Genomic DNA, 25,343 nt, shown 5'->3' on the forward strand with positions numbered 1-25,343 from the left:
CAACTCACCAGCTGCTTTTTGCAATGAAAAAAGATAACACATCACGATTGCCAGAAACAGATGTTGAAGAGGCCTAGAAATCTGATTTTTCCACATCAGGGACCCTGTTGTGTATTGAAATAAATTGACAGGGTTATTGGAAGCTAGACTGTTGGTTTCTTTGTGGCTGCTCACTCCTTGTGTTGAAGAAGGGGTGATGGGAAACATCGTCGGAATGGACAGGCCCCAGAGGAGGCCCCAAAGGCAGCCCTCGTGTGACAGGGGCTCCTGCTGCTTCAGTGCTGGCTAGTTCCACACAACACAGGCTTCCCCTGCCCTCTTATCTGTCGCCACCATCAACCCATGCCCTGACTAAACATGGATGTGGCCTTACAGTGGCATTTTATTCTGGTAGTTAATGAATGCCTCTGTTGACTGCTTTCTGGTTTCTGAGTAAATAAGCACGTAGGCCCAGTACTTTGGAATATAGAGAACATTCCAAAAACCAGCGCAGGGCAGAAAACGAGGAATAAGGAGCAATCTCTGAAGAATAACTTAATACCTGTCTCAGGAATTTGAACTTACAAGTGTAATCACTGTGTAAGAAAACTGCTTTGGTCTTCATTGAAATAATTTTCCTTCTGGAAAAAAAAAAAGACAGCCTTTCTATGGGAATTGGGTTGGAGGAGGCTTTCTTTCTCTTAACAGCGTTGCCTTCTCTCATGTTTTTAGGTTTTTATTGAGCTATATAGTTTTCCTCCAGGAAGTACACAGATAATAAGCATACAGTTTTGTAGATTTGCATAAGGTCAACACACCCATGAAACCGGCACCCGGATCATGAAACAGACCGTGACCAGCACACTAAAAGACTCCCTCATGCCCTCCCCTGCCAAAGGTAACCACTACTTTGTCTTCTAACACAATAGATCAGTTTTGTGTGGTTTTGAACTTAATGTGAACGGAATCTTGCAGTATACACTCTTTTGTGGCTGTTTTTGTTCAACATCATGTGTGTGAAAAGTCTTCCATATTTCTTAATGTACTTTTTCTTTAATGTTTATTTATTTTGAGAGAGAGAGAGAGAGAGAGAGAGACTGAGCATGGGAGGGGCCGGGAAAGAGGGAGACAGAGAATCCCAAGTAAGCTCTCTGCTGTCAGCTCAGAGCCGGATGCAGGGCTCAATCCCACGAACATCAAGATCGTGACCTGAGCCGAAATCAAGAGTCAGACGCTTAACCAACTGAGCCACCCAGGCACCCCTCTTCCATATTTTTATGTGTAGTTATAGTTCCGTGATTCCCGCTGCAACATAGGCATCTACTACGTGCATCTACCCCAGTTCATTTTTCCTTTCTACTTTTCATGGGCATTTGGGTGGCTTGCAGGATTTTGCTCTTACCGCAATGATGCTTTAAATATGTCTTTTGGTGGGTCTATGCACCCATTTCTGTTGCTTCAGCCCTCCCTATCCCCCTACGTTGGGTAAGTTTCAGCCGCCACCACTGTGACTATCTGAAAGTGTGCTTTGACAGGATTTTACTTGGAAAAGGCTGTGCTCTGGAGCTGTCTTTCCTACTCTCCCTTAAGTAGGATACTTTTTGTAGCCATAGCCGTGCAGACTGCTCAGCATCTGCTCAAGTATGAAATTAATCTTTACATAATGCTGGCTGGGATTGGAGCATTTGGGGGGGGCAACTAGGGGAAACCATTCGGGTTATTGAGATTTGTTTTTCAGGATGATAGTTTCAAAATGTCCCCGGTTCCCTGGATAGTAAAACTTCCAGAAGGAACGAGGGAGAGCCGAGCTTGCTTTCTGAGAAGGAACATAAGCAGGTGTGTTAAAGAGAGTTTTGAGAATCAGTATGAATTGTAATTGTGGTTGGACTGTGTGGGCTCGAATCTGGCTCTGTCGCTTACTGTGTGATATTGCGCAGATTACACAACATCTTTGTGCCTCACTTGCCTCGACTGCCAAGTGGAGATAATTGGTAACATTGACCTCATAGGGGTAGATTTGTGAGGAGTCAGTGAGGTAATACCCTTAGGACTCTTGGCATGCAGGAAGCGCTATGTGTGTGGTGGCTGTATTGGTGCCTATCTTAAAAGAAATTTTTTTTAATGTTTATTTTTTAGGGAGAGAGAGGGACAGAGCATGAGCAGAGGAGGGGCAGAGAGAGAGGGAGACACAGAATCTGAAGCAGGCTCCAGGCTCTGAGCTGACAGCACAGAGCCCGACGTGGGGCTTGAACTCATGGACAGTGAGATCATGACCTGAGCTGAAGTCAGGTGCTTAACCCACTGAGCCACCCACGTGGCTCTGTATTGGTGCCTATCTTGAGTCTTGAACCCCAGAAGCAGTGCCTGAGACAGAGTCTTGTTCGAGTTCATTAAGAGAGTATTCTTGGGAGATGGGGAGGGTGGAAAGCTAGACAAGGGCAAAGAAGCTACACAAGGATGTGGTCCAGCTGGAGTCCAGCTTTAGCCTAATTCCGTAGTGGCTCTTGGAGTAGAAATGGCACCAGAGTCGTCCCACCTTGAAGCAAGAGGGTTGGCTTTTTAAAAAAATTTTTTTAAGTTTATTTATTTATTTTGAGAGAGAGAGAGAGCACGCACAAGCAGGGGAGGGGCAGAGAGAGAGAGAGAGAGAGAGTGAGAGAATATCCCAAGCAGGCTCTGCAGGGTCAGCACAGAGCCCGACGTGGGGCTTGAACCCACGAAACCGTGAGATCACAACCTGAGCCCAAGTCAGATGCTGAACCAACTGAGCTACCCGGGCGTCCCGTGGTGGGGGTTGGCTTTTTCTGCCCCCATTTCAGTTGGTTATTGACTACGGGCTGCCAAGGATGGCGCACGGTGCTTCAGCTGCCTGGGGCCAATCCTCTCAGCAGCCAGAGGCCCGCAGCAGTGGGGGGTCGGGGTGCATCTGCCAAAAAGGAAATCCTAGTGGGGGCACTGATACTGTCTGTCGCTCCTAACTAGGCTTGTGTTTGTAATCAAATCAGAAAAGCCGCGAAACCAGTGGCGAAGGGTCTTTTAGAGGTAAGGCGGGTAGCTTCCTGGGCGTTGTTTGGCAGGAACAACGATGGCCACGAGCACCCACAAGCTCTAGAAGTCTGTATCCGCATGAGTGATGACCGTGTGCATGTACCCGCTCCCACGCTACCAGTTGCCTGGGTACAGGCTTAAAGCGTGAAGGCTCCCCTTGTAATCCTGTCCCTTCCACTCATCCGGCCCCTCCCTTAGCCCCGCTTCTTGGGACACTTAACCATTCCAGACCACCACTTTGAATCTGAGTTTTTCTCTGCCTTCTGGCCATGTCTATCCCTGTGGGAGAAATGAAAAGAAATGTACAGAAGGCATCCCCTCTTTGAGGCTCACTGGATCCGTGGTACTTCAGAGTGAAATGTCTCCATACCAACAGCTCATGACTTAATCAGCATTTAGATAATCTGCCCCTCTCTGCGGAAGATGGAAACAAGTGAGCTCTGCCAGATGTGTGTTTGGTTTCTAGGAGGTGGCTCTGCCGGCCGTGCCTCTCTAGTAGCCAGATTTCCACTCACACAGGACGAGGCAACATTAAAGCGAGATGAGTCACTGTGTGTGGACAGATAGGAAGCCGCTTAGTTCCCTGACTGTGCACCCCGGGGAATGTGGGAGATGTGGGAGGAGCCTGTGAACTCCCCAGGGCTGATGGAGGGTGGGGTTTAAAGTACAGGAGGGAGCCAGTCTCTCACTAACGTATGCATTTCCTAATTTCAATCCAACACGCCAGGAGAGGTACCCCTCAGCCTGCCTGGGAGGTAAAAATCCGAGAAAGAGAAAGAGGATGTGCAGTAGCACTAAGCTGAAATTTGTAACACATGCCATGTCCAAGCTTTGGTTTGGTAGCTAGTAAGTAGCTCATTCATTCATTCATTCACTCATTCAACTGGTATTCATCAAGTGTCCTCTCTGTGCCAATTTCTGTGCTCCCTGATACACCTGTCAAGGAAATCAGCCACCAGATGAGTAATCGTAATTGTGATGAGTAGTAAAAGGCCAAACCCAGCAGAAATTGGGAGCTCCAGCGTATTGCTTGCTCACCGCTACCAGGAGCAGAGTTGGGAAGTTTTTCTAGCATAGGGACTGTTGCTTCTGAAACACGCGAAGCCCGTGGGCCAAGCAGGAGGCCAAAGCTGAAAATAAATTACATTTTGCTTTCCAATGCTTTGGATGTGAGGAATGACTGCACAAATGCCTGCCAGTTCATTCACACGTTCGTTTGACAGACACCTGAACACCTCCGGTATGCAGCGACTGGACTCCTTTCTGATCCTTCCAGATTATTTTCATGGTCTGCGTCGTGGCTGTTCTGCTCAAATATACCAGAAGGCCAGCTGGGTAGGTGAGAAGTTAAAAGGAAAGCCTGATGGAAAAATGAAATGATTCCGTCAAGAAAAATTGCTAATTGTGTTTCCTAAACCAACCCCCCCCCCCACCCCGCCCCGCCGTCCCCGAGGAGGTTTTAAAGCAGGTAGTGAAATTTCATGGGCTAAACCGGAGGCTTTGTTGGTATCTTTACCCCTGAGGAACAACAGGAGAGCTGGCCGATGTTCCATGTGATTGTTGGTCACTGCATGACTCAGTGGTCAAAACAAAACCCACGGGGCCTGACTGCCGGGGCCTGTGCTGCACCACCAGCTGTTAACTTCCTCATTTCTTTTTATGGCTGGTGAATCGGGCTCTTTCGAATGGCATCAGATGAAGCTAGTGCATCCATCGGCCCAGCCCCAGAGTTAAATGGAGGCCGATAGACAGCGTGATATACTGGTGTGGCAGTAGCTATAATCAGAGTTACAACAGTGAAAGGAGGGATAGAAGCGGTGCCGTTAGTGCTGGTGTGGATTATCTCATTTAATTCTCTCAGTGGCTCGGCGAGGTAGCTTCTGGCATCATTGTCCAGCAGAGGTCAGCTGACTGGCCCAGGGTCACAACGGTTTCAGTAGCAGACCCAGTACAGGAATCAAGGTCTGTTTAACTGCAAAACCCATTCTCTTAATTATTTTGCTTGATCGTTTCTCAAGAAAGGGAGCTTTGGCATGGAAGAAAAATAATACTGCCAGTTAAAGCTCCGTGACTGGGGCGAGGCTATTCAAACACTTTGCCCTTTGGATTTTTTTTTCCTCCGGAAAAATGCACGCAGCAGCCCAGAGGGGTGGTGAGGATTAAGTGGATTAATTAATTTAAAGTCTCTGGCACACAGTAGGCATTCAATAAACGAGAGTTCCCTTTCTCTCTGTGTAAGCCACTTGGAGTCCTCTGCAAGATGAAAATCAAGGAAGCATGAAGTCAAATGCAAGCTTTCCAGAAGTCTGCAACTAACACTGCCTGAGTTTTCTCAGCTCCGGAAGGAGGCTGTCCCAGCCATCGGCTGGTGCCACTCCTGACCCCTGATGGGAAACGGTGGCAGGGGACCACTTCTGTTAACTGGAGTAACCCATGTGAAAACACAAGCCCGTATATCGCCATGTGAAGATTTAGTCCATAACCATGTGATACTGTAGTTAATTTTGAGAGAAGAGAGCAGAAAAAAACTAAAGCTTGTAGGCCAGTGAAAACGTTCGCTTTTGATAAAAGAGCTCCTGGCAGTTTGAGGGACTCCTTCCTAGATGGTTGAAGCTTCCAGAAAGTGAGTCCAGTGACTTCTCAAGTGCCCGTTATTGTTGGGCACTGAGTCACACTCGCACCTCCACCCCCACCCCCCTGTGGCGCTGGTCACAGGAGTCAGAGTTGCTGAGGGCCTCCAGTGCCAGAGACCTCTGGAGGAGGCTAGGTCAAAGTTAGGGTTTAGGTCAGGACTCTGCCTCTGGCTACGTGAAACTCCCACCCTTCTTGCCCTTCAAAGAACTGCTTCTGGCTGTGTAGAGTTTCTCTATTGTATGTAAATGTGTTTTTGATTCGCTTTACAATTTCCTTCCTTCCACCGTGGGCTGAATTTACTATGTTTCCCCTTCTTGAGATGAATACTGACTCTCAGTTTTAATTTTCAGTTTATGAATTTGAGACTATAAATTTCCATGTAAGCATGGCTCTAGCTGCATCCCATGAGTTTTGAGATGAAATATTTTCATTATTACTCAGTACAAAGTATTTTCTAATTTTTACTGTGATTTCTTCTTTTACCTAAGCCTTATTTAGAAGTATAATATTTAGAGCACTGGGTGTTGTATGGAAACCAATTTGACAATTAATTTCGTATTAAAAGAAGTATAATATTTAATGTCCAAATACGTGATGGTTTTCTAGTTATACCTGTTTTTATTTATTTTTTTTAACGTTTATTTATTTTTGAGAGACAGAGACAGAGCACAAGTGGGGAAGGAGTAGAGAGAGAGGGAGACACAGAATCTGAAGCAGGCCTCAGGCGCCGAGCTGCAGCAGAGCCCAATGCAGGGCTCAAACTCACAAACTGTGAGATCATGACCTGAGCCCAAGCCGGATTCTTTTTTAATGTTTGTTATTTATTTATTTTTGAGAGAGAGAGAGAGAGAGAGCGAGCGAGCAGGGGAGGAACAGAGAGAGAGGGAGACACAGAATCTGAAGCAGGCTCCCGGCTCTGAACTATCAGCAGAGAGCCCTACGTGGGGCTCAAAGTCACGAACCACACATCATGACATGATCCAGAGTCGGAAGCTTAACCAACTGAGCCACCTAGGCTTCCCCCCTCCCAGACCCCGGCAAGTCGGATTCTTAACGGACCGAGCCACCCAGGCGCCCTGAGTTATACCTATTTTTAGATTGGTTTCTAGCTTAATTGAAATGTGGTCAGGGAACATATTCCAAATGATTTTAATTGTCTGAAATTTGTGTTGATATGTTTTATGGCCCAGGGTATATTTAATTTTGATAAAGATCTCATGCACACTTGTAGTGTGTGTGTGTGTGTGTGTGTGTGTGTGTGTGTGTGTGTGTGTGTGTGTGAATTTTGTTATTTGTGTGGTTCAAACCTTCCATATTACTCCTGATTTCTTTTTGCCTGTTTTTTCTCTCTCGGTTATGGAGGAAAGTAACTAACAAGACAGAAATTCTAAAAATGATTTAAGTCTCCGAATGAAGCATCTGTACCCACATTTTTCACTCCTTGGAATCTTTTTCGATATAATCCCTGCTTGCCAGAAACATATGTATTTGAGAAAGGGTGGTCCAAAGGCTTGCTGATGGTCTTGGATTTTCAAGAATAAGGGAGTTATATTAAAAGTCCTCGCCAAGATTGTGGATTTGTCTGCTTCCTCTTTTTTTCAGTCAGTTTACATTTTATCAAATGTCCCTTTATCTCTCATTCTGTTGCTTCTCCTTACGTCCGCTTTAGTTGCTGTTATGGTAGCTATACCAGCCTTCTTTTGGTTAATGGTCACATGATATACCTTTTCCACCCTTTTGCTTTCTCTTTACACCTTGCTGTATCTTTACACAGGAAGGAAGGGCCTTGTGTCAATTGCCTTAAAACAAGGTCAGGCTCACTTCGGTATGTTTCCCTTCTCTCTGAAATCTTGGCCTCTCAAGTTCTGGCCTCCTGGGTAGCCCCAAACTCTAATTTTTGTCTCCCTGTACTGCGAGACTTCCAGAAACTCCCCTTGGCCCCCCAGTGCCTTAGTTGCCATTTTGTACTTGGCGTCTTAGACTCTTGGCCCCAAGTTTCCTAGGAAATCAGCAGATGCCTCAAGGGGGAGATTGGGTACAGAATGCCAGACTCTCCTCAATGCACTTCCCTTCTCTCTGGGATCCTGGCTGCTATAGACTGAGTGTTTGTCTCCCCCCCTCCCTGCCCCCAAATTCATATGTTGAAGTCCTAATCCCCGATGTGATGGCATTAGGAGATGGGGCCTTTGGGAGGTGATTAGGTCACGAAGGCAGAGCTCTTGGGAATAGGATTAGTGTCTTTGTATTTTTTTATGTTTATTTATTTGGAGAGAGGGAGACAGAATGAGTGGGGGGAGGGGCAGAGAGAGAGGAGAGAGAGAGAGAGAGAGAGAGAGAGAGAGAGAGAGAGAGAGAATCTCAAGCAGGCTCCGTGCTGCCAACGCAGAACCCAACAATGCGGGGCTCAAACTCACGAACTTTGAGATCATGACCTGAGCCGAAATCAAGAGTCGGACACTTAACTGACTGAGCCACCCAGGCACCCCGGGATTAGTGTCTTTATAAAGGGGACCCCAGAGAGATCCCTTACCCCTTCCACTATGGGAGGTTGCAACGAAAAGATGGCTGTCTATGAACCAGGAAGTCGGTCAAATACCTCATCAGACACCAAATCTGCTGATGCCTTGGACTTCCCAGCCTCCAGAACTGTGAGAAATAAATGTTTGTTGTTTAAACCGCTTGCCACTATTTTCCGTTAAGGCTGCCCAGGAGGACAAAGATACTGGCCCTTCAAGAACTTGTTGCTCTGGAAGATCCCCGAGGCCTTCAGTCACATTCTTTGTATTTCTGTCCCACTCTTCTGGTAATTCTCTGTGGAAAGGCTAGTCTGCAAAAAACCTCCTCCAACATTATCAGAAGTAGATGTCTAGGTGAACATTTTGGATGGCCATTTAACCTGGGAAGCCTCAGTTTCCTCATGAGTAAAATGGGGGCAATTGAGATATACCTCATGGGGTTGTTTTGAGGCATATATATATATATATATATATATATATATATATATATATATATAAAATATACTTTGTAAGCCTAAAAGCTATTTGAACACAAGCTGCTATTATTAAGTCTTTACATGATTGAGGTTCCTGATAAAAAACTGGTGGGTGTCCATACAGGGTAGTTTGTTGTTTATGTGGCCAAGTCTATCTGGGGGCATGACTAGAAGTTACTTCTTTATATATATGTATATATATATATGTATGTATATATATATGTGTGTGTGTGTGTGTGTATATATATATATATATATATATATATATATATATATATATAGTGTTTATGTATTTATTTTGACAGGGAGAAGCGGGGGTGCAGAGAGAGGAGAGAGAGAATCCCAAACTGTGAGAATCTCACAAACTGTGAGATCATGACCTGAGCTGAAATCAAGAGTCAGATGCTTTTAGCCAACTGAACCACCCAGGTGCCCCTAGAATTTATTTCTGTTGGGAAAGTTGGTTGCTATGAGTGCTGAATTTATCATTGTTTGGTGGAACAAGTTACCTCTTCATAGTGGTAGAATGTCCCAGAATGCTATTCCAAGCACTTTCTCTGAGGGCTCACTTGTGGAAACCCAATGCCATCAGCAAGGCTTCTGGAATACTCTCTCTAGGTCCACATCTTTTTGGCAAGCAGGTGTTTCTGTAAAAACATTCAAAGGGTTGTGTGTTAACTATACTTCGATAAAAAAGGAAAATAATTCAAAGGAATAGAAAATATAAGTACATATGCTTCATTCTGAGATCCAGCCCCTGTGATTGTTTCTGCCCTGGTAAGTTACAATCTTAGGGTTTATCAACTTCTTCCCTGAGGAGGTTTTGCTCAGTTCAGGTAGTAGAAGAGAGTTGCACAATTTGTTGGTCTATTCTGAGTAAATATTTGCACCAGCGACAATCCTTTCTCTTGCTGTGCTGTCAGTTCTACATTTGCCCACAAGTTGTGGAATTCTACGGCTTTTTCTCTCTGTGCAAGGTCAGGAGCAGCCTGGGAACATGAAGATGCATTGGTCCATCCCTTTTTGAGAAGGCCCCTTTGCTGCTTTCCTGCTGAGTGGTGGATGATAAGACTGCTTCCAGTTTATTCTGTTTGGCACTTGAAATATCACCTTTTCATACCCATTATCATGTCCCAGAATCCTGATGTCTTTTTTTGTCTATAGGAATCCCACTGTAACTTGAATCTGGCATTAAGGGCTATCCAGTGCAGTCACTGATCAGGCCTCAAACACACTTGACCTACAGAAGTTAGCTCAGAGGGGTATCTGTGATTCAGAATCACCCATTAAAACCGGAGCTCCAACCAGCCTTTTGAATTGGCTAACAAGTTCCTTGCCAGCCCTGATGGAGGAGAACACCAGACACTATGGGGGAGAGTGTGAGGGAAAGTTCTAGATGCTAAAGCCATGGTTCCTATTTGGGAGGTGGGGAAAACACTTTCAAAATGCAAATTCCAGGCTATACCTTAGGTCTACTGAATCAGAACCCAGAGTGGAGGCAACCCTTCCCCTCTCCTTCTCCTTTCCCTATCCAAATAAAAGCCATGGTGTCGAAGTAGGGAGGGTTGGCGGGCACAGGTGTCCATGGGTGCTGAGTTCAGCATCATTTTGATTGTTCCATGGTTCAACATATAGTCAGGAATCAAATTATTGGGCTACAAAAATCCTACATACGAGAGACCTGCTTCCGCTATACTATGCGCTCTGCATCTGGAACTCACCGACTTGATCTCTTAAACAACAATTTTTCAAATAGGCAATGTGCTAATGAGAGTAGGTGCCTGATAAAAGTTTAGTGCTTGACTGCTTGGTTTTTGTTGTTGCTGCCATTGATGCTATCGGCGAAATGATGAAGAAGTAGGTGTTATTATCTGCCGTCCCTTTGGAGGTTCCAGATGAAAACTGGCTGGCTGGTTTAAGGTTGATTTATACTGAACACTTCCTCATGGTGCTATGAATCTCATGGCCAAGTTGGTTCCACCTTTCCCCATTCTCAAAATTTTAGCAATATATGTTTACAATTTTTTAACTCTCTTGGAAAGAAGTTTTGTAATATATATAAACAGCTTTCAAATATTTATTCCTGGATCAAGTAAATTTTTAGATAGCTGTTCTAAAGAAACAAACTTCTTTTTCTTTTTTTTTAAGTTTATTTATTTATTTTGAGAGAGAGAGAGAGAGGTAGAGAGAGAAGGAGAGAGAGAATCCCAAGCAAGCTCCACACTGTCAGGACAGAGCCCTATGTGAGGATCAAACTCACAGACTGTGAGATCATGACTTGAGCCAAAATCGAGTCAGACGCTTAACCGACTGAGCCACCGAGGTACCCCAAAACAGACAAACTTCTAAAAAATTTTTCTGTATCTGGGATAGTTGGTAACACTATAATATTATTTAGATGCAGTCAGGGATCTTTTGTTGTTCACCATTAAATTCTCAGGACCATGCACAATGCCTGGCACACAAAACATACTCAATAAATATTGTTAAATGAATGCATTGATAATTAAATGGGGATAAGTCATTAACTTGTCTTGCCCTCAATTTTCTCTTCTGTAAAATGAGACCAATAAAAAATTACCCTTGGAATATTTGAAAGAAAATAGTTAGAGTGGGTGCTGTGATTTGCCTCCTAGATCTCCTTTATAGAATGAAGAACGCATTCCTCCAGCTGTTGGGAGTGTTGATAGCTGACAGCCTTAAGCTGAGTCCCACTTTTTGATTTGTCTTAGTTTCAGAGAGCCACCTAGCCCAAGGTCATGCTCCATCCCCAGGGTGTCCCATATCCAACCACTATCTGGCAAAACATATAAAGGCTCAGCCCCCATGCCCCAACTCAGAACAACAATGATGAGGCATTTTAGCTCTAGAGCTTTCCATAGGATTAACTGGGGCATTCACTGGAACTGCACTGTAATTCACCTTCTTGGTCTGGCCACTTCTGCTTCTTGCCCCTCCCTTCCCCAGGTGTTGATCCCAAGAGCAAGGCCTAATAAATCTTCTGCATGTTAATTTCTGTCCCAGCATCTGGTTCCCCAGGAATCCAACCAGAGACGTCAGAACATAGTATATGCTAAGTAAAACACTGTGTCTGGCAGTCAAAGTGAGGCAAGGATCCCTTGCAACACCTGGTTATTTATTTATTTTGAGAGCGAGTGAGCGTGAGTTGGGGAGGGGCAGAGAGAGAATCCCAAGCAGGCTCCACAGTATCCGTGCAGAGCCCGATACGGGGCTAAAACTCTCGAACCATGAGTCTCGAATCAAAGTCAACGCTTAACCAGCTGAGCCACCCAGGTGCCTGGAGCGCTGACAGTCCTAATAAAAGTGTTTTCTGTTACACTGTTGTGGACGATGTCAGGGAAGGAGGTGCAGCTGTGGTCCGTGGACCTGCATCTGTTCTAGTCAGTCTAGAGGTATCCCTCACTTTTCAAAGTTTTGCGTGGAGCCACTTTGCTTTTATGAAATGCCTACATCAGGATTTGCCTTTGCTAACTGAAAGAAATCTGAATAGGACTTTTGCTTTTTTGAAAAAAGTCAGAAAGGAAAAATAGCGTTCACCATTTGTTTTGCAGAGAGTCGTTAGAGGCAGAGCACATCCCGAGAGCAGCGAAAGCGGCCCCGCCAAGCTCCTTCCCCCAGAACTACTCTCAGCAACTCCACATCAGGCCCCCAGAGCTTTCAACTACATCTGTGAGCATCTGTGCCTTATCTTGATTTATTTTGTGCACCTGTTAGCAAGATGTGTCCTAAGGTATCAGGCCTAAGAGAGATGATTTGGGGGGTCTGGGAATGCTCAACAATTTCTCTGTGTACATGAATGGTAATTGCTTCTTTGCTTACAAAAGGAGAGAACACCCTACTTGTGGATAGTGGGCCACGTCTGTAGTGTCCTAGTTAAGAGAGTGGACTTTGGGATCAGACAGCCCTGAGTGCTGGGAAGTGACCACAGAGGCGTAGGGAGCTGGGCTATGATCACGTGGGGGATGGAAAATCTCTGTGGTGGACACAGAGCTGCATGGTCCAAGGAAGGACTTTGTACTACAGCCGTCGACTTGGTTGGGGTTTGCCTCAGCGACAGGGAGTGCCCTCAGCCCAAGAGCGCACACACCCTTGCCTTTGCAAAGGCAGAGAGAAAGGGGAATGTGTTCCCAATCATTCCAACCCAACGCAGGACCACTCCGAGCTCTGCCTGGGAGGGGGGCCGCCTGGGACTTTGTCCAGCCTGCATCACGGCTCAGCATGTCCCTGTGTCCAGCCCCACCCCCCACACCCCCACCCCCTGCCTTCTTCAGCTGAGGGGTCCATCCCTCCAAAATAGCCTTTACCCTAAACTCCATCTCGGGGGGCTGCTCCTGAGACTGTGGCCTGAAAAAGTCTGAAAGCAGAATTAAAGGGTACGTCTTCAGGCCCCACCCCTCAGCCCCCCTCCACACTTCCTTTGTTTCATCCTTTTATCTTTCAATCTTATCCCTTTGTCTCTGTTTTGTACTCTCCCTATTCAGAGCCTTTCGTTTTAATGGCCTGTTGTACACAGCTTGTCCACGAGCTGTCAGGTCGTGGCAGAAGCCTATTTAGACAAGTTGTCAGGTTGAACGGGAGAGGAAAAAAAAATCCTAAATCAATGTGTTTTCGCATGCAATCACACGTGGGCTAATTTATCTGCAGCCGCGTTCTACCCCGCCAGTTTGGCATAAGGGTCCTCAGACAAGGGGGCTGCGTGTTGGCTGATTAACAGAGCGATTTTTATGGGGAGAAGGACAACAGAATTGTTTTATGGTAATTATCACCATTTGAACCTGCGTACACGCTCATGGGGAAGATTAAAGAAAAGGCTCTGTACGGATGATGAAGCAACTCGCAACACGCGCAGGCTAGAGGGTTAGAACTATTTAGAATATTAACGTCCTCCACCTTGTGAAAAGCCCCTGGGAGGCGCCAGATTGGCTAACTTTGTAAATAGCCCTTGCGCCTTGTCTGTAGGCCTGAACGCAAGTCCGTTCCGTTTCTGGAGTTGGGAAAACATCAGGGCAGGTTACTAGGAGGACTTGCCGAGAGGTAACCGCCAAGTCCATTTCAAGGCCCAGGACAGAGCCAGTCTTTCTGAAGGCGCGGAACTAGGTAGGCCACAAAACATCCTCACTTACTCTTCACAGAAATGAAAAAACAAATGCAAAAAACCAAAGGAGAAAACACACACACACACACACACACACACCCATATACTCATGCTCACACACACAGAGGAGAGATTTTTTTTAGAGAGTGTTGTGGCTGTGGTGGTTTTAAACTTGAAACGTGCCACAAACTACAAAAAACGCTTCCCAGGTGAATTGAAAACTCCAACTGGGGAAAATACAGACTTTGGTTATTTGCTTCTTTGGTACTTGATAATTCTCTTTGCGTTTTTTTGGTCCACTCCCACTGTCCTATCTGAGTTTAGGACAAGGACAGAGTGAGATAAGTCTGACACCGCAAGGCACAACAGACAAGCACAGAGCTGTAAAAATGGTTTGCTGCCTGGAATATGGCTGCTTGAAAGGTTTGCGCTGTGTGATGAACTTAAAAGAATCTTGCCTAAATTGTTAGGAACAAACCCTTTTGGGTCTGTATCCAGCTCTCTTCCTCCCCTCCACTCCCCCCCCCTCCCCTGACAAACAGATGAAAAGTCTGGAAACTCCCACCCAATTAAGAAATGCTTGCCCCAGAATGGAACATTAGAAAGTTGAGCTGCTAAGAGCAATTTAGAGCCCGCAGCCAGGCTTCCATTCTGCTGCCATTTCTAGAATGTCTTAGAAAGACAGATTTTATAATTGAGAATTAAAACATTTGACATGCAAATGTAAGAGTTAATTTTTCCCCTTTGTGAGGCCACTGAAAATTTTTGCTAAGGGAGAGAAAATCAATTCTCCATTAAAAAGATGCTCAGATGAAACAAGGCATTGCCATTCGGGTTGTAATTATGGATTCCGAGAGATGAGGCTGGCATTGGGATATGGAACCAGACATCTCTCAGCTGCAGTTTCACACCTGAACTCTGCGTGTGTGTGTGTGTCTTTAATCATCAGCTGATTTCTCTCGATTTGCTGTCGTTTTCTAGAAAACAAATTTTGGTCTCCATTTGATTTCTCTCAAAATCACAACAGATCGTTTCTTGATTCACCAAGTTAGATGGGGGATAGCCAGCAAGTGTCAGGCCCTGGGCTAGACACAGGAAACAGAGCTAAAGGCACAGCCTTTGCTCTCAAATTGCACACAGTCTACTGGAGGAGTGGCCAAATGCTTATCGCTGGGCAGTGTGAGGGTGAGAGCAAACACATTGACAGTGCCAGTAGTCTAGAAGGTCGTTTGATCCTCATGACAACCTGGCGAGGTGGGTAACATTACCACCCCCAGTTTTCACATGGGGAAACTAAGAGGCACAGAGAGCTTAAGTTATTTGCCAAAAATAACGGAGCTAGTAAGTGGCAGAGCCAGAATGCAAACCCACACAGACAGGTTCAAAGTGTGTGCTCTTCACCTTGACACTGGGGATGTGGCAGCCAACTGGGGTTGTGTGGGAATGAGGTAGGCTTGGGATGGGGAAGGGTCAAGGAAAGTGCTTCAGAAGAGATGATAGAAAGGCCTTAAAAATGCTTCTACTGGCCATGTCAGGATGAATCTGCATGGAAACCTAATCAAGTCAGAAAGTTACAGTAAAGAGAGAGATACCTTCGAGGACATGGCTTCATGGAAGAAGGGTCCACGGTGTTCTAGGATGACAGTGCTGTAGGGCAGAGTTTCTGTAGGTATTGTCTTGGGACCTTTGTGCTCTCTGAGATGATAATGGGCAGTCTGCCAACAGGGTTCCAGGATCAAATAAGTTTGGGTTTCTTTACCTCATATTTGCAAGACTGTTTAGATGCTCGTGGGTCCTGTGAAGCTCCAAGAAGGGAACAGAACTTGAGCACACGTTCTTTCTTCTTAGAAAGCCCTATGGAGATCTCCTGGCACAAGAGGGTCCCAGAGAACACAGTCTGGGAAATGATGTCTTCCAGGAGTCATGGAAGGGCTGAAGCTGGCTGGAACTCTGAGGCCTGCCCTTGGCAGCATGGTAAGCCCTCCACTGGATGGCGGATGGCGGGTGGTGGGTGGTGGTCTCGGTGTTGGGTTCATTCTGTCCTGTCGGTGACGCAGCCTTTGTCTGATCACTTGAGCCCTTTCCCTGGATCCTTGCTCCTTTGGTGCCTGGTTTCCTCCTCAAGGTTATGGCCTCCTGCTTCAGTTCACCTTCCAGGACCTGTGAAGTCAGCCTGTTACTCCAGCAGGAGCTGACTTTTCTGGACTTGGCCTTTGAACATGGAGAACCTGTTAACCTTCAAGTTGACTTAGCTTCTCCTGCTGGTTTCTCTTAACTAAATCTGCCCTTCCCTTCCCTCCTCCTTTTCTTTCTCCCTCCCTCCCTTCACCCTTCCCTCCTTCAACATTTATTATGTAAAGTCTATGGCAGCCACAGAGTTACAGGTTTTAGTGCAGTTGTTCATGACTTCTGGTTCATATCAATGTTCTGAACCAACTGGTCAATCTCCAGGCATGTGCCTGCCCCCATCACTGGTGCATTGAGGGGACATAGTTACCACAAGGGGCATGTGTCTGGGGCCTTGTGGAAGCCTAGATAGGTCTTTCACCTATGCTTTATGTGATGAATAGCATTGTGTGTAGGTACAAACTTGGATTCGTAAAATAGGTCTTAATTTATACAGAATTAACATTGCTTTTGGCATTATGTATTTTAAAAAGTGTTAAAGACTTGATTTTTAAGTAATCTCCACACCCAACGTGGGGCTCAAACTTACAACCATGAGAGCAAGAGTGTCATACTCTACCGACTGAGCCAGCCAGGTGCCCCCTGTCATTATGTATTTTTAATCAGTACATACTAGAAGTACTATTATCTTACTGGTATCTATGGATTTTTTTAATGTTGAGACGGAGTCCTTTATCCTACCCAAATCTCAGGCTTTGGAATCAGCCAGACTTGGGCTCAAATCCCATTTCTGTTATATATTAGCTGAGTGACTCTGGGCAAGTTGCTTAACTTTTAAAACCTTAATTTCCTTTCCTGAAAATGGGAATCATCATACCTGCTTTGTGGGTTTCCATGGAGATGAAATGACGTGATGAATGTTAATCATCTAACAAATTGCCTAATCGCTCAACAAATGGACATCGTTATGACAAAATAGAAAGGAGTAGAAAGAGGAGATGATTGGGGAGGGTGACATAAAGACACTAACCATGAGCTGGGCAGGAATAATAGGGGCTGGAAACACCCACCAAGAGAGGTTAAAAACCATCTTCTCTGCCATTACCAATCTCCCACTAGATCTTGGACTCTACTGGTTTAGCATAAAAACCCATTAATGGAAAGAACAGCCAACATACTGCCAAGGAGATTGGTGGGAGACAGGGAGGTGGGTGGCACCCAGTGATTAGCAGTGACCTCCAGGGGCAGAGGCAGTGTCCAGAGGCAGCAGTGGGTGGGATTCTCACACCAGGCTGGTCTGGCACCATGACCCTGTCTGTGCTGGTGGTCACCAGCTTCTTCATCTCCTCGCGTTTTTGTCAGGTTTGTGGGCGAACCGATATCCTACCAACAAATTCTCCCTCACCTTCAGTTAGGTAGGGTCGGTTTCTGGTGTTTGCAACCAAGAGAGTCGCCTAGTACATCCATGATGTAGACTCGATCTCATCTGGCTGGTCTCAGATGCGCAGGCTCCAGATTTGATGACCAACCCAGAAACTTTCGACGCAGCCCCATTCACATTGCAGAGACCCTGCGAATGATGTTCTCGCCTGGTTTCACGGTCTGTCTCCCAGGATGCTTGGTGGCAGAAGATCGATCACGCGTCACTTCTCTGTCCCTCCGTGTCCGACTGTTTCTAGCTATTGACGGGGGAAGGCAGTGGAGGAATGGCTGCAAAGGCTGACTAGGGCCATATACAGCGAGGTGTTGGCTGGTGGCTCTGTCCCACTGCTGTGACACCTTTGCAGGGCCACTTCATCCCAGAGATGACAGCAGTTCAACCCACACACAGGGTAGAGGATAACGCTGACTCTCGCTCCTGACCTCTCCTCCCTCCCCACACATGCTGTACCCCAGCAGTCAGCCCTCCAGGGTGACCTATGGATGTCCCATCCCCTGGCACACACACCATTGTTTGTTGTGGGAAAGGACTGCTTTAAAATCCCAGTCTCCCTGAAAGTGCTCCCCGGATCCCAGACGCCTGCAAAGCGCTCCCGTTTTGTTTTCGCATTTCAGATGTTAATTATAAGGAAGAGAATTAGGCATATAAAACAAATTACATTGGCAGGCGTTTGCTTCACTTGTGCACCACGGGGCCCAAGCGCCCCTAATGAGATGTGACTACAGATCATCGTGCTTCCTGCAAACAGCCAATTGCTTCTAATGTGGCAGAGTCTTCCTTGTGTTGCCTGAGAATTAGCCACAGGTGTAGCATTTGACATCCTCAAGCATCACCCGCCCAGGGAAGTGTGGTTAGGTCAACAGCAGCAAGAAGAAGGCAGGGAGAGAGAGACAGGCAGACACCCAAGGTTTTAGAGCTTCCTCGTGATTTACATTAGGGCTCCTCCTCCAACCACCAAGGCTGCCCCAAATTAATGCACAATCCAAGGAAAAACAGTGTCTCTCTGTCCTTTCTGTAGAAAGCAATTCTGCAGCTGTGACAAGATGCAGGCAACGAGTGCTGTCTTTTATCAGTGCTTAATAATATTAATGTCCCCTGCAAAGAACAAACAGGCATTCTACCATGGGTCGAAAACTGTTTGTGGGCCTAATTGGAAAACATTACTTAATGTTTCCCTTAATTAGAATTAATTACAAGACCCTAGTGAAGAAATAACTCCATATGTAAGATTCTAAGACCTCGCACTGTGATGTGAAATTTCCCTTAGAGAGTTTGCCCCATCAGAAGTACCTCTGCTAACCTATAGAATATGTATACCCAGATATCTGGGTTCCTCGTGAGCACCAATCTTCCAATGGTGCCACGGTCAGCACAAATAACATTGGCTTATTGGTCAACAAAAGGCAGAAATATGATAATGAGTCCAAGGAGCCTGTGTAGGGATGCGGTGTGACCTCTTGGGCCATTTGCGAATGGAAGGGGCTTGGAGTTTTCTCAAGTTCTTCTAGCTGAAACACTCTGGGTTTCTCATTTCCCAGCCCCAAGATTCTGTCTTAAAGTTGCTAACTGGAAGACACAGAATTGAAACAAAAGGCAGACTTTCCGAACTAAAGAATGAGACAGTCCCAGAGAAGTGATCTTGCCTGGATATTCAGCTCGGTTTAGGGATAGTCAATGTATCTACCTACGGAAGTAATTTTTTTTTTTTTTTACAGAAGCACCAAACAATTCTTGGGATGCCTGGGTGGCTCAGTCAATTATGTGACCTGCTCTTGGTTTTGGCCCAGGTCATGATCTCACTGTTTGTGAGTTCCAGCCCCGCAATGGGCTCCATGCTGACAGTGCAGAGCCTGCTTGGGATTCTCTCTCTCTCTCTCTCTCTCTCTCTCTCTCTCTCTCTCTCTCTCTGTGTGTGTGTGTGTGTATCTCTGTCTCTCTCTGTCCTTCCCCTGCTCTCTCTCTCTCTCTCTCTAAATAAATGGGTAAAATTAAAAAGAGAAAAGAAGCAACGAAGCACATCTTAAGCTAAGTCATATGTGCAGTTCCTTTGAAAACAACCAGTTAGCAACTCATGACTACATCCTAGTTTGGATGAATCAAGCCGTATTTTGCAAAACTGTACGTGCATGTAGATACAGCCATTGTGTGCTGTAAGAGTCTCCCCAACCATTTTCTGAGGACTAGAAGTGCCCTGTGATTTCTAAGTGTGGGTGCAATGGAGAAGAGGGTAGGTCTACAATTAAGTTAGCTTTGGAAACGCTGAATCAAATAAAGTTACACAAGTTACTTCATAATAGGATCCTCAGAGCCTTTGTCTTGCCAGGGGGCTTTGTGACTTTTCTGGGACATACAGTTTGCAGTATGATCTCATGTAACTTTGGAATTTCCTTTCTATTGGCATGTCAACAATTCATGAAAGACCAGTGTTCTGCAGAATTAGTTTAACATGCATGTGGAACACTTTATTCTAATATTTTGGCTGTAAGTCCATGCTGAACAAGCTTAGAGGAAAGAATAAGCTAAGAAAATATAGAAAACTGTGGACTTGGATAAATTTCCTTAGTGATAGGATTCAAATCAGTATATGAAAGAATTTACCATTAAGAATCAGAATAATTGTTAAGTGAGATGAAGTACAATCAATTTCTTATAAGTGCCGAGTGTAAAACCCAATGATATGTTAAATTTGATCTCTTTAAAAGAGGTACAGTTCTTTTTTGCTCTTAGAAGATTTTCAAGTTCTATTATTTAAAGGGTTATAGAAAAGATGGATGATTAACAGGGATTTTATTTTTCCACTTTATTTTTTTAACGTCTATTTTTGAGAGAGCAAGAGATACAGCACCAGCAGGGGAGGTGCAGAGAGAGAGGGAGACACAGAGTCAAAAGCAAGCTCCAGGCTCCAAGCTGACAGCACAGAACCCGACACGGGGCTAGAACCCGACCTGGGGCTCCAACCCATGAACTGTGAGATCATGACCTGAGCCAAAGTTGGATGCTTAACTGACTGAACCAGCCAGGTGCCCCTATTATTCCACATTAAGAGCTAGGGAATCCAAATCTATTAACATAAACACGAAATTCTAGTTTCATTGTGCTAAGAAAAGAGTAGTGGGTAAATTTCTAAGTGCACGAAGGGAATTGTGGCTATAACATTCTTGTTATTATTAATGTGTGTTGGGTATGATTTGCCCAAGGAGAATCTGTTTTGTAAATGACCATTAAATAGAGCTTCCTCTAGAGTACAAAGATGACCCTTTAGGATGTAGTTAACAAGGCAGTGAATAAAGGTGTACAAGTCAGAAGTTCCCAGAATAAGGGGATTTCTTTTTTTTTTTTAACATTTTTATTTTATTTTTGAGAGACAGAGTGCAAGTGGAGGAGAGACAGAGAGAGAGCTACACACAGAATCCGAAGCAGACTCCAGGCTCTGAGCTGTCAGCACAGAGCCTGCCACGGGACTGGAACTCACGAACCGTGAGGTCATGACCTGAGCCAAAATCGGATGCTTAACCGAATGAGCCACCCAGGCGCCCCAGAGAATTTCTTATGTGGGTGGTAAATTATTTTTTTCCACAAGTCATGAGATCATGTATATCCATTAACAGAGCATATGCCTTAGGAAGAAAGCTTAAAGTGAGTACAAGATTTCACTCTGAGCATAGAGAGTTTTTGCACTTATTTGTTAGCAATCCCATCCCAAACTCAATTTATGTTTTGTGATTTTGGTTAACAATAATGCCTTTGTTCTTCTCTCCCCTTTCCTTTCCCATGTTGCTTAGCGCCCGTTCTCAGTGATGTCAAAAGATGGCAGGGGGGAGCAAAAAGGGATTACAAAATGGGATGGAATAATTTATCGGAAGGAGTCCTTCCTGAATGCACTGTCATTTTGTTCTCCAGTAGGAATTTTAAACCTTTACTCAGTGAATCTTTGCCTCCTGGGAAAATGAGGTTTCCCTTCCTGGGTTGGCCGGGGCTCCAGTCCGCCTCCTACCAGACCATCCCTCATCGTAACGGTGACTGTTATGCATCTAGTTGAAAAGGCTCCGGATTTATGCCGTACAGCATGTGCAAATGGGACCCCGGACCGGAAAGGCTGATGGATGGAAGTTGCGGCAGGCCGTCGGGATGCCGCACGAGGCAGGTGGCTGGTGCTTCCCAGGCCCCACAGCAGCCTCAGTACCCGGGATGGGCTGGGCCCCTTAGGGTGGGCCGCGTTCCTCCACCTCACTCAGATTCCACAGGCCAGGGGCATCTCAAGCTGTTTGGGGCCGTGGACTAACCGCGTCTGACAGACCCCTCTGCCACCAGCTCCTACTTCCCAGCGGTAGAATCTTCACTAGAAACCGTGGGCAAACCACCCTTCTCCTCCAGAGGAGACTCTGCCTAGGTGAGGCCTGACTTGTATTTCATATTCTAATGAAAGGAGAGTTACATGCCAGCAGGATATTAAAACCATAAATACTCTAAAAGATGAGTTTGCAAACACCAGTTCCTCAGAGAAATCTTTTCTTACGCCCCAGACTAGGTGAGGACCCTCTGTGATATAATGCCCTGATTTCTCCTTTGTGGCACTCGCTGGTGTTGTTATGAATTCATGCACTCTTTGAGGAAGTCGTTCTTATTAGTCCTCAAAAATTTAATGTTAATTCTATAAGGGTAGAGACAGTCTGTCTTTCTCCCTAGCACTGGAGGCAAAATGGATTATAGCCCTGCCCAGTCCTCCTTTCTCTTCCCCTCCCCTCCACTTCCCTCCCCTTCTCTTCATGAATAATTTAGTCCTAAAGCCATTACGTTGGGCAGAGCAGAGTAGGTGTCCAGGGTGGAAAGGGGAGGGGGTGTAGAAGCCTAGACTTGGATGGGCTCATTTCACTTGTGTCCCAGAACAGGAAGCTCTTGGCCTACTCAGCCACTTTGGGAAGGGGGGAGCGGGCCATCAAATTATGAGTGCAATTAGACAAAACATCTGTTAGATTGATTTTTTTCATTGTTTCAACCAGTTCTTGTGGCATTGCAGAGACAGATCACTAGTTAATTTAGTTTGATGGCCAGTAGTGTCTGTGCTAATTGAATTTTTGACTGGATGTTTGGGAGTCATAAAAAGATATGTGTATTTGTGTGTGTGTGCGTGTGTGCACGCGTGCGTATGATGTAGTAGAAAGATCACAGCCTTTGCAATCAGACAGATTCAGCTTTAATCCTCAGTTTCCTCATTCATAATATGGGATTGGTGATAAATCTGCTTTTGAGCTGGTGGTGCTTCTATAAAATAAGCGGTCCATATTCACTCATTATAGACTCTTGACATAAGATGTTCAAAGACATCTTTTTTTGTGCCATGGATCCCCTTGGTGGACTTGTGAAGCCAATGCATTCCTTCTCAAAAGAGTGTTTTTAGGGGTGCCTGGGTGGCTCAGTTGGTTAAGCGTCCAACTCTTCATTTTGGCTCAGGTCAGGATCTTGTGGTTTGTGAGATCGCACCGCACATCATCGGGCTCTGAGCTGAGGGCACAGAGCCTGCTTGGGATTCTCTGTCTCTCTCTCTGCCCTTCCCCTGCTCACGCTTGCTCTCTGTCTCTTTCAAAATAAATAAATAAACCTAAAATAAAAGAGTGTTTTTAAAATGTGTCAAAAATACATAGGTTTAAAAAGGGAGCCAATTATATTGAAATGTAGTTATCAAAATATTAGTCAACACATTTGTGATATAGTAATTGATGTGTTTTATTGATACATTCAACAGCAAGTTCTAGTGACAGGTCTAATAGCTGCCATCATTTTGAAGCACCGATGAGCATAAATGATAAATTGAGATATTCTGATCAACTGTGATGATACAAATGGAAGTGATGTTTATTGGTGACAAAGACACCATCACCACTAACAAAATGGTGGTCTGTTTCCTACATTCATAAACAACGAAAAGGCTAAATTTGAATTAGAGGTCAGTGAGGCTAAAAATGGCAACCTTTTCTTATCTCAGTTCATAGACCTCTGAGTTCAAATTCCTGCTTGGATCCCAGGTTAAAACCCCTACTCTATGGTAACATTGACTTACAGAAATCTTTCTATGCCTCTCACCTTCTCCGGAACTTTGTAAATCGAATCTGTATGTGATGGCTGTAGAACTTTCTGCCCTCCAGTTGCCGGTCATAGGCTTGTCTTCACCTGAGGATTCTGGAAGCAATGCTGACTGCCACCTGTAGCCCCCTCAGTGTACATTTGATGTGCCATCATGTGACTGAGAGGAGTATGTGTGTGTTTACACATGGAGAGACCTTTGTTTCTTTTTTCTTTCTCTCTCTTTCTCTCTCTCTCTCTCTCTCTCTCTCTCTCTCTCTCTCTCTCCCTCTCTCTCCGAGAGACAGAGACGGTGTGAACAAGGAAGGGCAGAGAAAGAAAAAGAAAATCCCAAGCAGGCTCTGTGGAGTCAGTGCACAGTGCCTGATGCAGGGCTCGAACCCATGAACTGTGAGATCATGACCTGAGCCAAAGTCGGACACTTAACCGACTGAGCTACCCAGGTACCCGTGTTTTTTTTTTTTAAGTTTATTTATTTTTGAGAGACAGAGCATGAGAAGGGGAGGGGCAGAGAGAGACAGAGAGAGAATCCCAAGCAGGCTCTGTGCTGCCAGCACAGAGCTGTACGTGAGGCTCGAACTCACGAACTGTGAGATCATGACCTGAGCTGAAACCAAGAGTCAGACGCTTAGCCGACTGAGCCACCCAGGTGCCCCTCACCTGGAGAGACCTTTGAAATGTCCCAAATAAGTTTCTTCTGCTTACTTATCGAGGATGTCTTTGTGCCCAGTGTCCTTTACACTTTCTAATTGCCATCACTGACCATGCTGGCCACGCTTGCTTCTGAGGAAACTCCAATGTCTCCATAGCCCCTTGTGTTAAAAAATGATCTCGCTTGCCTGCGGCGAGCTATTTGTCCTCTGAACTTTATTTATAAACACCCCCACAGTGAAGGCATCTGTTTCTTCATGTTAATTTCACCGGCTCCTGTCTTCCTAGCCTGGAAGGACAATTCCTGCCCATGGGTTGGCCGGGCCGGAGAAGCACGTAGTGCCAGAGCTGGGCTGGGAGAGAAGGGCCCGCCGCATGCCCCACAGAACAGGCAGATGGAAATGTGCGGTGTGGGGGGACCATCTCCTGACCTGTGAAGCCCTGACACCAAGACCAGCATGATCACGCTCTCTACTCAGGCTGCAGAAGTAAATGAGGTGGAGAAACAAAGAATCCAGAAAGAAAAGAAAAGCCCACTTTCTGTGTAGGGGTCGGGGTGGGGGGAGTATAAGCTGCCAAAGCTGCAATAAAAGGTCTTCCTACTTTTGCCACTGATAAGGGCTAAGTCACACATTTGGCTCTCTGTGCTTGGAAACTGGCCTGTGACGTCAGCCCAGAAGAAGTCCTTGAGAAACGACATGGACCTTGCAACTTGTTGATCACGATCGCTTCTGTGTCCTCCTCGCTGAGCTTTTTGTGAACTCCCTCATGCCTCTTCTAGGGGTGATGTGTGGAGGAAACTAGGTGGCTTGGAGTTGCAAACAAAGAAAGGAGAGAAGAGGTGGAGTTCTGTGCTGGCTTCTGAGGTGAACTAGAAGTCACCAATGAAAATGCCGGAGCAGGGACCATGTGAGGTGGCTCCTTGATGTATCACATAACAGTGGGCATTGTCCACCGAGGGGGGGAGGGGCCACTCGTACATAGAAGAGGAATAAGACGGTGTGCTAGACTTTGCTGTCTGAGGAAGAGATTTCCCTGCTGAGGCACCAAGAGCTAGCTAGTGGCAGTCGCAGACCCCTGGTTAGGAGAGGACAGAGGGATGACAGCATGATTGATTAAAAACCCAGGTTGACCCTGAAACAATCAAGTGAGTAATAATGAAGCCCCTCAGCCTCCTTGGCAGCAAAGAAATTACACTAAATGCTTCAAACCAGCTTAAGGCCCCTATTCTTCTAGTCTGGCTATAATCTTCTACCTGATTTTCACCACACCTT

General features: G+C 45.6%; 1 long non-coding RNA gene across 1 annotated transcript in view; it reads left to right on the forward strand.

Moving 5' to 3' along the window:
* The window catches only part of LOC113597566 (uncharacterized), a 267,813-nt gene that overhangs the window by 65,516 nt on the left and 176,954 nt on the right, over positions 1 to 25,343 (forward strand). Inside the window, exons 4-5 of the long non-coding RNA XR_008290078.1 lie at positions 12,226 to 12,343; positions 15,618 to 15,743. This is a non-coding gene — a long non-coding RNA (uncharacterized LOC113597566). The remainder of the gene's footprint in view (positions 1 to 12,225; positions 12,344 to 15,617; positions 15,744 to 25,343) is intronic.

Source organism: Acinonyx jubatus, chromosome X (genome assembly GCF_027475565.1).
Source record: "Acinonyx jubatus isolate Ajub_Pintada_27869175 chromosome X, VMU_Ajub_asm_v1.0, whole genome shotgun sequence".
In the NCBI taxonomy this organism is placed as follows: Eukaryota; Metazoa; Chordata; class Mammalia; order Carnivora; family Felidae; genus Acinonyx; species Acinonyx jubatus.